This window comes from Mustela nivalis (genome assembly GCF_964662115.1).
Source record: "Mustela nivalis genome assembly, chromosome: 12".
NCBI classification, from domain to species: Eukaryota; Metazoa; Chordata; class Mammalia; order Carnivora; family Mustelidae; genus Mustela; species Mustela nivalis.
In genome coordinates, this window is record NC_139031.1 from 56,264,925 (window position 1) to 56,277,752 (window position 12,828).

The 12,828-nt window shown below is 35.6% G+C and overlaps 1 long non-coding RNA gene across 1 annotated transcript in view; it reads left to right on the plus strand.

Moving 5' to 3' along the window:
• Positions 1-4,946: 4,946 nt before the first annotated feature.
• Positions 4,947-12,828, plus strand: part of LOC309844634 — a 57,775-nt gene continuing 49,893 nt past the window's right edge. The window contains exons 1-2 of the long non-coding RNA XR_014300795.1: positions 4,947-5,419; positions 5,621-5,727. This is a non-coding gene — a long non-coding RNA (uncharacterized lncRNA). The remainder of the gene's footprint in view (positions 5,420-5,620; positions 5,728-12,828) is intronic.

Genomic DNA, 12,828 nt, shown 5'->3' on the forward strand with positions numbered 1-12,828 from the left:
AAAGCAGAAAAATAATCAAGGGAAAATTCAGGCATACATTATTCTTAAGCTTACAGCTACTTACACCCTCATCTAGAAAGTTTGTTTTTATTTGGGCTCTGGACGAGTTTACTCAACCTAATTTTTGTAGTTGAACTAGGCTGATTCTTATATCTATGCATGGAGCTAAAATTAAGTAGAAATAGGGGGAACAGCAGGGAAGAACTGGATTTTTTCCACCAATCTTCATCCTTCACCAGCACTGTAGTCCATTTTCCAGGACTGTGGTGATATAGGTCTCCTTAGAAATAACTGATGAGACAGAGGAACAAAGAATACTAGCCAAATGTCCTGTAAATCTAGAAGCAAAAGCCCTCTGATCCAAGCAGACGATGTTATGACATCCTGTACCTGGCTTCATAAAATTCCCTAAGGTAAACACATAATTCAGGCAAAAGATACATCTGAAAGCGTTCGTCAGTTGCTCAGTTTTCAAGAATGGCATTGTGTTAGATTTGCAGTGAATAGCATTGAATATTGTAGTTTTGGTAAATGACCTAATTGTTGAGAGTAATGTAATATAAATTGCTTATTTCAGACAGATATTTTTCATTACCTTTGTATCTTCTTAAACTTTTGCCAACAATAATAATTAAATTCAGAGACATGTCTAACGGGGAGAGAATTCTCTCTCTCATGAGTCACTTCAATCACCTTCCTGTTGATGGGGCAAAAATACCCATTTCAAAAGTGAGAGTGGAAGTGAAGTACCACACAGTGAATAAAGAGCTGGACTAGAAAGCAGAAGATTGAATTACAGTCTTGGCTCTGTCGCTTGTTACATGTGTGATCCTGGCTGAGTTCTAAATACTGTTCTGGTGCTCAATTTCCAAATTTGTATTTATGGTTCTCCCTACCTGGCCTACCTCATCAGAACTAAGGTGATGAATATGAAATCTCATTTTGCTCTATGGTATCACTCACATTTGAAATATTACACTTATGTGTCAAAGTTAAATTTCAAAGAATATAAGAATGTTGTCACTTGGAAACAGGTTTTGGAAAGGTAACAGCGATGCAAAGAAAGAGAATGGTGGTTGGAAGGGGGAAAAAGGCACTTAGAATAGTAGCAGAATCAGAAGTCCTAAGCTGAAAATCTTCAACTGGAGAAAGAGAAGGATGCAAATGGTAGAAACATGTAGACTTTTATTTCTTTGGCAAAGAATTATATTGTAGTTCTTAAGTGATGTCTGGTGTTGCTTAAGATTTTCAATCAGGGACTAAAAGGCCTGGAACATCATATCCTAAAAGGTTTTGATGGCTGACTTTTCTAGAATGGTAATCAATTGAAAATATTTTTTCTTGTGTCCCCGGCACAATTTTGTTAAATTTGGTTATAGCCAAAAAGAAAAACCAAACTATCGGAAGCATCTCAGGTACTTGTTCATCATTGGCAACTTGATTTTTCCACTTGAAAGATGATACCCTCAAAGAGACAATGCCAACTAATTCAAGTAATTGGATTGAGTTGACTTGTTAAGTGAAATAATACAATCTTTAAAGAAAATTGCTGAAAAAGTATAGGTTTTTAAAATGGATAAATTCCTTAGAATGTCACATTTTTTAGAGACCATTTGATCATGTACTTTTAGCTTTTTGATGTTATCAATGATATAAAAATTCTAGGCAACATTGTAGCCTCAATTTTTAGAAGGAATTCTTACGATGTATACAATATGTTGGCTAATTGAACTTAATTTAAAAAAAAAAAGGAATTCTGATGATAGTCTCTTTTTTCTTTTTATTTCCTTTCATTTTTCTTTGGAGAAAGGAAATAGGAATTATTAAAAGCAAAGAGTGGGTCCCCTTTATTTCTTTTATCTATAGGACTATGAAAAACACAAACCTTCCTTGTAGGTCCCTAGTTAAGAGGTCCTGTGATATATCTTAAAGTGTTTTCTATATTAAAACTACCTATACTCTCAGAATTATGTCCTAGATATTCTTTATGTTCCAATGGAGTAGCTAATATAACAAAAGAATAAAGGGTACCTCAAGTGCTTCTTTTTTTAATTTCCCACTCCTCTGCTAGTGAAACGATTTGGAGAAGTCTCAATGAATCAGTGCTTAACCATTGACAGCCTTCATATATTGTAGCAACCCACAAAATGTAAAACTTTCAAACTCTCAGTCAATCTCTCAGTCTCACATCAAAGAATTAGGTCTTACCCATTTTTTGGCTATTGAAAAATGAAGATTTTTCTGGTTATTGAAAAATTTAAAGTAAGTCAAAGTTTTTTAAATTTCTGAAGTAGTTGCGTGATAAACTAAGAATGCAGAAGATAAAATATTTATTGTGACTTTATTAGAATTGTTTCTTAAAATGTACATTAATATCCCCACAGTCAAATATTTTTTCAGTTCCAAAAATGAGTAATGGCGGTGTATTAATCTGCATTGTCAAATATGACAAGGTTGCATTACGCTACCTAGAGACTTGTAAACCAAGGGTGTATACACTGCATGGATAAGTTTTTATGTCAATTAAGAATTGTATTTGGCAAATGGCAAGATTTCATTTCTTTTGATGGCTGCATAGTATTCCATTGTGTATATATACATCTTCTTGATCCATTCATCTGTTGATAAGTGACTCTTAATCTCACAAAACAAACTGAGGGTTGCTGGGGGGAGGGGGTTTGGGAGAAGCGGGTGGGATTATGGACATTGGGGAGGGTATGTGCTTTGGTGAGTGCTGTGAAGTGTGTAAACCTGGTGATTCACAGACCTGTACCCCTGGGGATAAAAATATATGTTTATAAAAAATAAAATAAAAAAAAAAAGAATTCTATTTGGCTACCAATGATAGACTGTTGAATAGAATAATTTAAATATATATTGTTTTATTTTTGTCCATCAATGAAAAGTGTGGAGACGGGCAGTTACTGATATCTGTTGAGTAGCATGAGAGTGTCAAGGGATCTTGGATGTGTTTCTAAGCCATCCACTCATGGTCCCCAAATGGCTGCTGGACCTCAAGACTTTAAAACTAGGTTTTGGGGAAGAAAAAAAGAAGAGGGAAATGCAAAGTAAAGGAGCACCTGTTAGGTTAATGAAACTTTTCCAAAATTCTCATCCAGTGCTTTATTATGCCTTGCTTATAAGATATGCTTACACTTAATTGAGCATCCTCTGAGCAAATGAATTTGAGAAACGTATTTTTAGCTAAGTCCATTTTCTGCTCTCTCTATCTCTTTATCCTCTCATACAAATAAAGGAGTAAAAACATGGATATTATGCTGGTAGTGAAGAGTAACTGATACGTATATGTTACATTTCAGGACCCTCTTAGATGCTTCTTTTGAGTTAGTCATGCAAAGCAAGTGGGAAGAGACAAAACTTCATCTGTTACCACCTTTGTTATTGCAACCTGAGTTTCATCTCCTATTATTAATGGAGCAGTATTTAGACTAAACTCTCCATGGTGGTGGGGTGGTATGGATAGGGTCATATAGTGAAACTCTGGTATAGGACAGACCCTTGGCACTTAACATTTGAGATTTTCAAATGTTCAAGGTTGTTCAAGAGCAACCTTGAGGATCCATCACATATAATGTCATATCAGTTTTAGCCTTCTTCAAAACAAGAGGTATAAAATTTCCTTATACCAGAAGGTGTATTAGTTTTCCAGACCTGCCATGGCAAAGTGCCACATACTAGGTGGATAACAATAGAAATTTATTGTCTCACAGATCTGGATGCTAGAAATCCAAGATATTGATAGGTTAGTTGTGAGAGACATTTTGTTCCATGCCTCACTTCTGGTGGTTTTCTGGAAATCTTTATTTTTTCTTGGATCATAGATGCATCACCCTTATCTCAGCCTTTATCTCTAAAGGTGTTCTGTCTTTATCTTCATGGAGTCCAAATTTCCTCTTTTTATGAGGACACTAAATTAGGGCCTAATGACTTCGCCTTAACTTGTCTGTGAAGACTTTATTTCCAAAAAAGATTGTATTCTGAGATACTAGAGGTTAGGACATGAACATATCTTTTGAGGGGACATAATTCAACTCATTACTGAGTGTATGCAAATTACTTAGAAAATGAACCTGTGGCAGCCACATTATGACATTTTTTCTCTTCTTCCACTTTATCAGGGAATTTTAGACTATAGGATTATTTAAGAATTTGCTTTTAGTTTACAGTGCTTTTTTAGCTTTTGGATTTATTTTTATTTTAACTTTAATTCCAGTATAATTAACATACATTGTTAAATTAGTTTCAGGTGTGCAATATAGTGATTCAACAACTCTATGTATTACTCAGTGCTCATCAAGATAAATATACTCATGGGGTGACTGGGTGGGTCAGACACTTAAGTGTCTGCCTTTGGCTCAGGTCCTGACCTCAGAGTTCAGGGATCAAGTCCCTCGTCAGGCTTCTATCTCAGCGTGGTTTTTTCCTCTCCCTCTGCCGTCCTGCTCATGCTCATTCTTGCTCAATCGATCTCTCTCAGATTAATAAATCTTAAAAAAAAATAAGTATACTCATAATGGGGTATTTAAGAATTTTTAAGAGCCTACTTAATAACATACATTGGAAATACTCCTTTAATACATTATCATGAAAATATATAATGTATCTGAGTCATAGTTGAATTGTTCTTAAATCTGAAATACATATTTAACATTATGTCTGTTTAACGACTTTTCACTGCAACAGCTCATTTTTCTCAACACTTTTTTAGGAATAACAACTTTTTTTTTTTTAAGTTTTGAAACACACTGAAAACAATACACCGAATTAGCAATATAATTTCAGGAAAAGACACACCACTTACTTAACACACTAGTTTCTTCAATTTGTCATAGCCTTAAGGAAAAGGAAATTCTTATCTGGGGGGTTGGATTGTGTCCACCAAAAAGATAGGATCAGTTCTAAACTCTAGTACCTGTAATTATGAGCTTATTTGAAATAGGTTCTTTGCCTGTGTAATCAGGTTATGAGGGAAATCATAACGGAGGTTGAATGTTCATCTAATGACTGATACCATCTTAAGAAGAAGGAAATCTGTATACAGAGACAGAGAGAGAAGGCCATGTGAAGACAAGTAGAGATGGGAATGAGGTGTCTATGAGCCAAAGAATGCCAAGGATTGCCAGCAATCACCAGAAGCTACAAGAGAAGCATGGAACAGATTCTCCCCCAGAGAATTCAGATACTTGCCAAGACTTTTGGACTTGATTTTGGACTTTTGGCTTTCAGAGCTATGAAAGAATAAATTTGTTTCAAACCACCCAGCTTGTGATAATTTGTTATGGCAGCCCAAGAGAATTAATGAATCCAGCATATCCCATTTTGATAACAAATGGCTTGTCTAAAGATAAGCTCCAACTGCCACCTCTTATCCAATCTTATCCAATCTCTTCCATCCTTGGTGAGTAAAATAAACTTCATTACAATTTATATCAAACTTTATTTAATGTTCATATTGTTGTTTATTATGTATATAGATTTGTTTTCTTTGTTCACAAGTTTATATATGTATTCCAATCTATGAAAACTGAGTATTTTGGTTGAGATTATTTCCTTGTGAAATTAATGACTTTTGTTTTTGCTTGATGGCTTTTCACTTTAGAACAAGGGTTTCAGGAGAAAAAAGAAAAGTATTAAATGAGACATCACCATTACTATGATTCTTACTGTCACAGCATGAGTAAAGAAAGTATTTCCAGCAAGGATAAGGTAAGTGGCTATGTTGGTTTCATGGAACAATAATCCAGTAGTCCCCCCTTATTCACAGTTTTGTTTTCTGTGCTTTTATTTACCCAAGGTTAATTGCAGTCCAGAAATGCATCCTCCTCCTGAGTGTACATAGCTTGACAAATGTTACTTAGCACTACATCATAATGCCTACGTCATTCACCTCACTTGTCTCCTCACATAGACATTTTATTGCTCACTTCATCACAAGAAGGGTGAGATCAATACAAGATATTCTGAGAGGGAGCACATTTGTATAACTTTTTAATAGTATATTGTTCTAATTGTCTTATTTTATCTTACTGTGCCTAATTTATAAATTAAACCTTATTATAGGTATGTATTATAGAGAAAGACACTATATGTGGGGTTTGGTTCTATCCATGATTTCAGGTATCCACTGGGGGTCTTGGAATGTATCCCCCCCACACATGGATAAGGGGAGACAACTGTAATGTTTTATTGGAAACAAGTATAGTTATTCATATAGTTTTTAAAAATGCATGTAAAGAGAGAGAGAAAGCATGTACATTTTGGGGAGGAAAGAAAAGAGAAAAACAGGAAATGAGGGAAAATAGAGTTGTGGAAAAAAGGCTGTGGGGAAGAGAAGAGGGAGAAATACTTGAATGTATTTTTTTCCATCATTCTTGCTCTCTGATACTTTATTACTAGTCTTCAGCGGTGTTTGTCAGATTTTTGTGCAATTTATCAGATTTATCCTTTAGACTTTCATTTTTAATTGATTATTCATCATTAAAATATGATTGTTATTCCCCAATTATCCTTTAAGTGTTTTTTCATTGCACTTATCACCTTTTAGCAAGATTTGTAATTTATTTATTATCTTTGTTTTAGCCTGCTTTTGCTGCCCCCGCAATGCAGAAGTTCTCCAAACTCAGGCACCTTAGTCACTTATAAATTCCATGACTCTAAGGCAGTCTCTGGCATACCACAGGTGGTCAGTGGTTATTTATTTACTTTTTAATGAATGAGTATATTTTCTTCAAAATTAATCAGCTATTTTAGTTTCAGGACTTCTTTTGTAATCATTCACCTTGTATTTTATATACATTTGTAATAGTTGCATATTGGACAAGGAGTTTGGTGACTTGTATGTTCTCATTTTATCATTTAACCTGGAATTTTGCACACTTAAAGGAAAGTTGTTGTTGCTTGACCTCATGTTGCCTCCTAAAATATGTCTATAGCATAGTGTAGTAAGATGTTAACACATCTCAGTGAAACACATCTGCTCTACTGTTGTCTCCAACTCCTGGTCTCTTCAAACTTTTAAAACTGTCATAGATTACTGGAAACAGGACTGCATTTGAAATTAGTTCAATAAAACAGTAGTTGCAGATGCTCCATTAAGGGTTTAAAAACAAAATTGTCAGCCAAAGAAAATGACTTGTAAATGTCTGGCCATCACTCTAGTGCTGCAGAAGTAAGTTTTCTGGCAATGAGGGAAGTGGGGCTCCCTGCTTGCTGACACATAAATGACTAAATTGGAGAGATTTCTTAGTCTGTCTGCTAACCAGTGGTGTGGATATGTAACTGGATGCTGACATTACAGTGCAGTTGTAGGTAAAAATCCAGAAGGTGATGAAAGACAATCTGCGGTAATAGAATTGGAAGAACTCGGGGGATTGGATTAACCAGGTACAGTCTTTCTGCTCCCTCTTTTTCAGTTGTATAGCCATTTTTCTACAATCTAGAAAGTATAGGGTGATGCTTTCCAATTTAATTGATGGCATAGTCTGGCATAAGTGATTCCACATGGTGGTTGACGAATGGCTCTTGAGTTAACCTCCCTCCTTTTGTTTCAGAAATAGACAAACCCAACACAACTTTCTCTTTTCTCACTGGAACTATCGCTTGCACATCAATTTATCTATTTTAGATGAAATTTTAGATATTTCACAAACTGATGAAACTTCCTGTTCCTGGTTTTGAAGGAAATTGCAACATCATAAACAGAGTTTTCTTGTATTCTCAGTCATTGAGTTGATGGATGGTGAAACAGAAAAGCAGCATCCTGGGTTTTTCAGAGGCATGTCTATGCTTCAGTCAGTTTATATGGTGGCTTGCAGTGTTACTATACTAGTATCCCTTTACACAAGAGAAATTTCTTTTAAATAACAATATCAATTTGGGGTTGCTCAGGGATTTAATAGAAAGGTTTGGAATATGGCAGTGGTAATATATTCTCAAAAGGTCAAAAATTCTCAGCTAGAGGCTAGTTCAATATGCTCAATCATCACATTCCATTTTTGCTCACGTGAAACAAAGACATAGAACTAAATGTAAGTTAAAGCACTGTATTGAACAACCAGGCTTTTAAAAAAAGGTACCAAATCTCAACTTACTACTGTCAAGTCACAGGCTTAATCTTGAGATAGTCTTTTTTAATACATAATTCTGATTGTATTCCTTGCAAAACTCACAGGCAAAAATATGCTGAATGACAAACAATGTTGATATTCTTCACATATATGACACATTTCATCTAAAAATTTCCATGTACTATATCATTAACCAGTTAATAATTTTATGTAAAACATTGATTAAGATATCCTGAAATTACCAGGAATTAGACAAAGACAATTGAGCAGAAACAAAGTTAAAAATGTCTTTAATCTGTTGGGTAAGCTAGGTTGGAGACATGGCTTTTGCAATATTCTTGGGGTAATGCACAGTTTAGGGTTTATATAGGCTGTGATCTTCAGATGGGGACAGCTGATACTCATATACACCACTGAAGCCAAGTGGTGAGATGGTACACTGCATCCAAGGTACTTCTGTGAGTGAGTAGGCTCTAGACTTTGTGGCTTGCTTTCTCAATGCTGGAGGAGACACCACACATTGTTTGGAAGTTGAGTCCAAACCAGAATTCCACTAGATGTCCTATCCTGCCTCTGTGTGGTCCTGGATGACCCATTTTAGCTTGAAGAAGCTCTGGGAAATTTGGTATGTCTACCTCCAGTTTAAGGGCTACTTCTGGGTGGTCCTTAGTGGTTAAGAGAGATTGATTATGAGGCCTTCATAAGAGATTCAGAGAAGTTCAAGAATCTGGGCCTGGACAAGATCCAGTCTATTAAGAATGATGATTCCTCCTGAGTGTCTCAGTATATAATTTGGAAGAACTAGAATAGTTCTGGTATATCAAGATATAGAGATCCCACCAAACATGCATCACCAACTCTGCTGCCAAACTTTGTTAACATCTTACATAGCCAAACTCAAGGCACCAGGTTTTCAGATTGAGCAATAACTGGGTTGTGCCACAGTAGGTGGTCAGAACTTTCTAGGAATTGCCTTATGGCTAGGCGGACACAAAGAAATTTGCTTTAATATAGTTTAGTCCAATAGTTTCTCTAATAATGTCAGCTCTTAATTATATATACATTAATAAGAAGAACTGAGTCTGGATAATATAAAAATCATTTCTGTTTTACATGGAAAATACTGTAGTGTCATGGAAAGAACATGTGCTTTGGAGACAACCAATTCTGGCTTTCAGTACCCACTCTGCCATTTCAGTCCCTGACAGAGAATGACTGGCTGAGACTTGAGACATTGTCATCCCAAAAGACAGTATATACAAAAAGTATCAAGAAATATTCAAAAAGTGTTTAGACATATTTGTATGTATTGATCTTTAGGAAAAAAGTAACAGCATTTCAAAGGTAAAAAGAGTGCAATAGCAAAATCTGGAGTTTGGGATTGGAAAGTTTTGGGTTGACACTGGTGTGACTATGAGTAATTTCTTACCTGTAACCTGAATCAGGGATCTTCACATATAAATGAAGTAAATATTATGTACCCTGTGGAATAGTTACACAGACTAGATGTTAAGTGACTAGCAGGATGTCTAACACATTTTAGGTGCTAAATCAGTGCTAGCTTATATTTCCTCCTTTTTCCACTTTATAGCCTCACATGGCTACTTGGGGCCTCTGTTGGCAAGAAAATATTGAGCATATAAAGTGGGGGTATGGACTATTTTCACAATTTTTTTTTTTAACATCAAGAAAGGGCAAATAGAAGCTTTGTGCTCTTGGCGTGGAATCCACAATATACAAGTCTAAGGCAAGAGTCAGGAAACAGGAGGTTCCAAGAAGATCCTGCATCTCTTGTGACATGGGCATTATAAACTCCAGTGAAGGTTCTTCGTTTTTACAACTCCTATAGACTGAGTTCTTAGCAGAGCTCTGGGAGCAGGCAGTATTTTCACTGGTACCTTGACAAGAATTTGACCATCTTACAGCTGCCTCTATCCTGGTTCAAGAGCCCAAACCACTGATGTTTTCACTGTTCAGGAGATTGACATCATAGGAAGTAAACCCCATGGTTGCACCTGAGCTTCAGTTAGCACCACAAGGAATAATATGGCTTCTTAGGAGGCCATCAGACAAAGAGTAGAGCTTCTGGAGAAGAAGGGACCATTTAAATTAACACAGTAAGAATAATAAAAACATTTCAGGACATTCACGTGAAGCGTCTGTGTGCACATATATATACTTTTTTATCTTGGATTACAGACATGATTTTAAATTAAAAATCAGGAGAAGTGAGGGTGAGTGTAAGTGCCATTATGATATGAAAAGCAGAAGAAATATCTGAAAGCATAGAAAAAAACATAAATAGATGAAATATGAAAGAAAAAAAATAAAAAGACTTCAGGGAAAGTGGAGGAAATGATGAAGGGATAAAGGGTCTTCCTAGGAAAACTAAATCACATATTGTTTCCACATCTCAGTAGAAAAATCTGTGCTTGTGCTGTCCATAGAATTCCAGACTCATATTCCCCTTGTGACATTAATTCTTCTTTTGACATTCAACTTGAATGGGTAGCAATCATTTCAAACTTAACAGGTCCAAAACTGAACTTTTGATCCTCCCCTGGCCCAATTTTACTTGCTTAGTCTTCTATACCTTTGTTAATGGAGACCCCTTGTATCAAGTTATTGACATTTAAAAAAATCTTGGATTGCTTTTGACATCTTTCACATATCTGATTGAGCAACACATTTGTCAGCTACACCTGTGCTGAATTTGTTCACATCTAACGTATCCACTGGTGGCATTGTGTTGAGAATGATTATCATCTGTCACTCGCTCAGATGATTTTAGTAGCCTACCAACATATCTCTCTTTCCCTCTTCTCAACACCCAGAGAAATCCTCTTAAGTAAGTTAGTTCATGTCACTCCGCCAATAAACCCTTCAGTAGCTTTCTACCTCACTAAGAACCAAAGTCCTGGCCATGACCCTAGGACCTTATGTGAATTGCCCTTTCTGCCTATCCCCACTTTCTTATCCTGCCCACAACCTAGTGGTCACACCTTATTATGACTCTTGACTCACTGTTTTAACCCCATTGGTCTCCCATATTTCTTAAACATGCCATGTATTTACCCTCCTGGAACTTTCTCCCATTGCATATCAACAAGCTTTGCACCCTTCCCTCCATTAGCCTATTTAAACTTGCAGACCTCCTTTGCTTTGTGTATCCATAACAATTATCATCATCTAACGTATTACCTGTTTTACATATTTACCTTGCTTGCTTCCTATCTCTTATCCCTACCTTACCCCTAGCACTAAAACTTCATTATTGCAGAAATTTATTGTCTGATATGTTCACTGTTGCATCCTCAGGAATGACAGTAGAAACTGTCACATAGTGTTGGTTGAAATTTACTGATTGTGGTAGAAGTTAGTCAATGCCTGATGGATCATTTCTGGAGTGATGTTGTAGAAGTTGTCCTGTGGGTCCACTTGAAGTCTACTCTATTGCCTTGCCAAAATTTGTTAAGTGTTAACTGTTGTCTTCACCATCTTTACTAAATTCATCTTGAGTCCCTTCTTTACTCTTTATCCTACAGTAGGCCCTAACTGGGGGACTGAGTTTTGATTACTGAATATGAATAGATCTTCTAATTGAGCCTATTTGTAGACTCAATGTAATAGGAGACTTTCTTATTATTCATAAGCTACCAGTGTTTTATAATAACAGACTAGAAATATCATGTAAAAAGCTTGCCATAAAATAGTAACTACTTGGATGTTAGAGATCACCCTTCTGGTAGCTATTGAGCCATACTGAAAGTCAAGTGAGATTTGAGAAGCAAGTCTGATTAAGACAAAAGAAAGGAGCAAATATGCAGCAGTGGGCATGAGATACGAAACATTACTGGAGGGGTGATTAAAATAGTAGTAAAATAATCAAGCATTTGTACAGACAATTTTATAGCAACAAATCTGAAATCCTTCTAGACAGCAAAGATGCCTCTGCAACAAAATTTAAATTTCTAAAATTAACTCAAGAGAAGGTAAAAGACATAAGCCAATGATTATAAAAGTGACTGAGGAGTTAAAAAATCTGCCATTAATAAAAGCCACTGAGACCCCAGATTTTCATGAGTGCTATCAAATCTTTGGGAAAAAAAATAGATAAACTCATGTTATTTGATCTAGTATAATCCACTGGAAAAGGTCCTTAATATAAAACCTCATGAGGGGCACCTGTGTGGCTCTGTGGGTTAAGCCGCTGCCTTCGGCTCAGGTCATGATCTCAGGGTCCTGGGATTGAGCCCCGTATCAGGCTCTCTGCTTGGTGGGGAGCCTGCTTCCCTCTCTTTCTCTCTCTGCCTGCCTCTCTGCCTACTTGTGATCTCTCTCTGTCAAATAAATAGATAAAATCTTTAAAAAAAAAAAAATTAAAAAAAAAAACTCATGAAATTAGCAAAAAAAAAAAAAAAACCCAAGTGTAGTTTAATCTTACATACAAATGCAGATGCAAAAATCTTTAGAAAATAAGAGATATTTTAGTATTTATAACCTTTCAATATAATTATTTCAATATACAAAAAATTAGTCTTATGGCAATATCAATACATCTTGAAAAATATATATAATTTAATTAGGAATAAAAGTAAATTACACAATAGAACAAAATAATTCCCCTCAAACCAAAACTATCATTCTAAGTTATAAAACTCTCATTGCGATTAATATAAAAAATGAGATGGAAATTTCTACTGCTGTCAATGTTTTAGAATAGTGAGTTCAAAAAAATTGA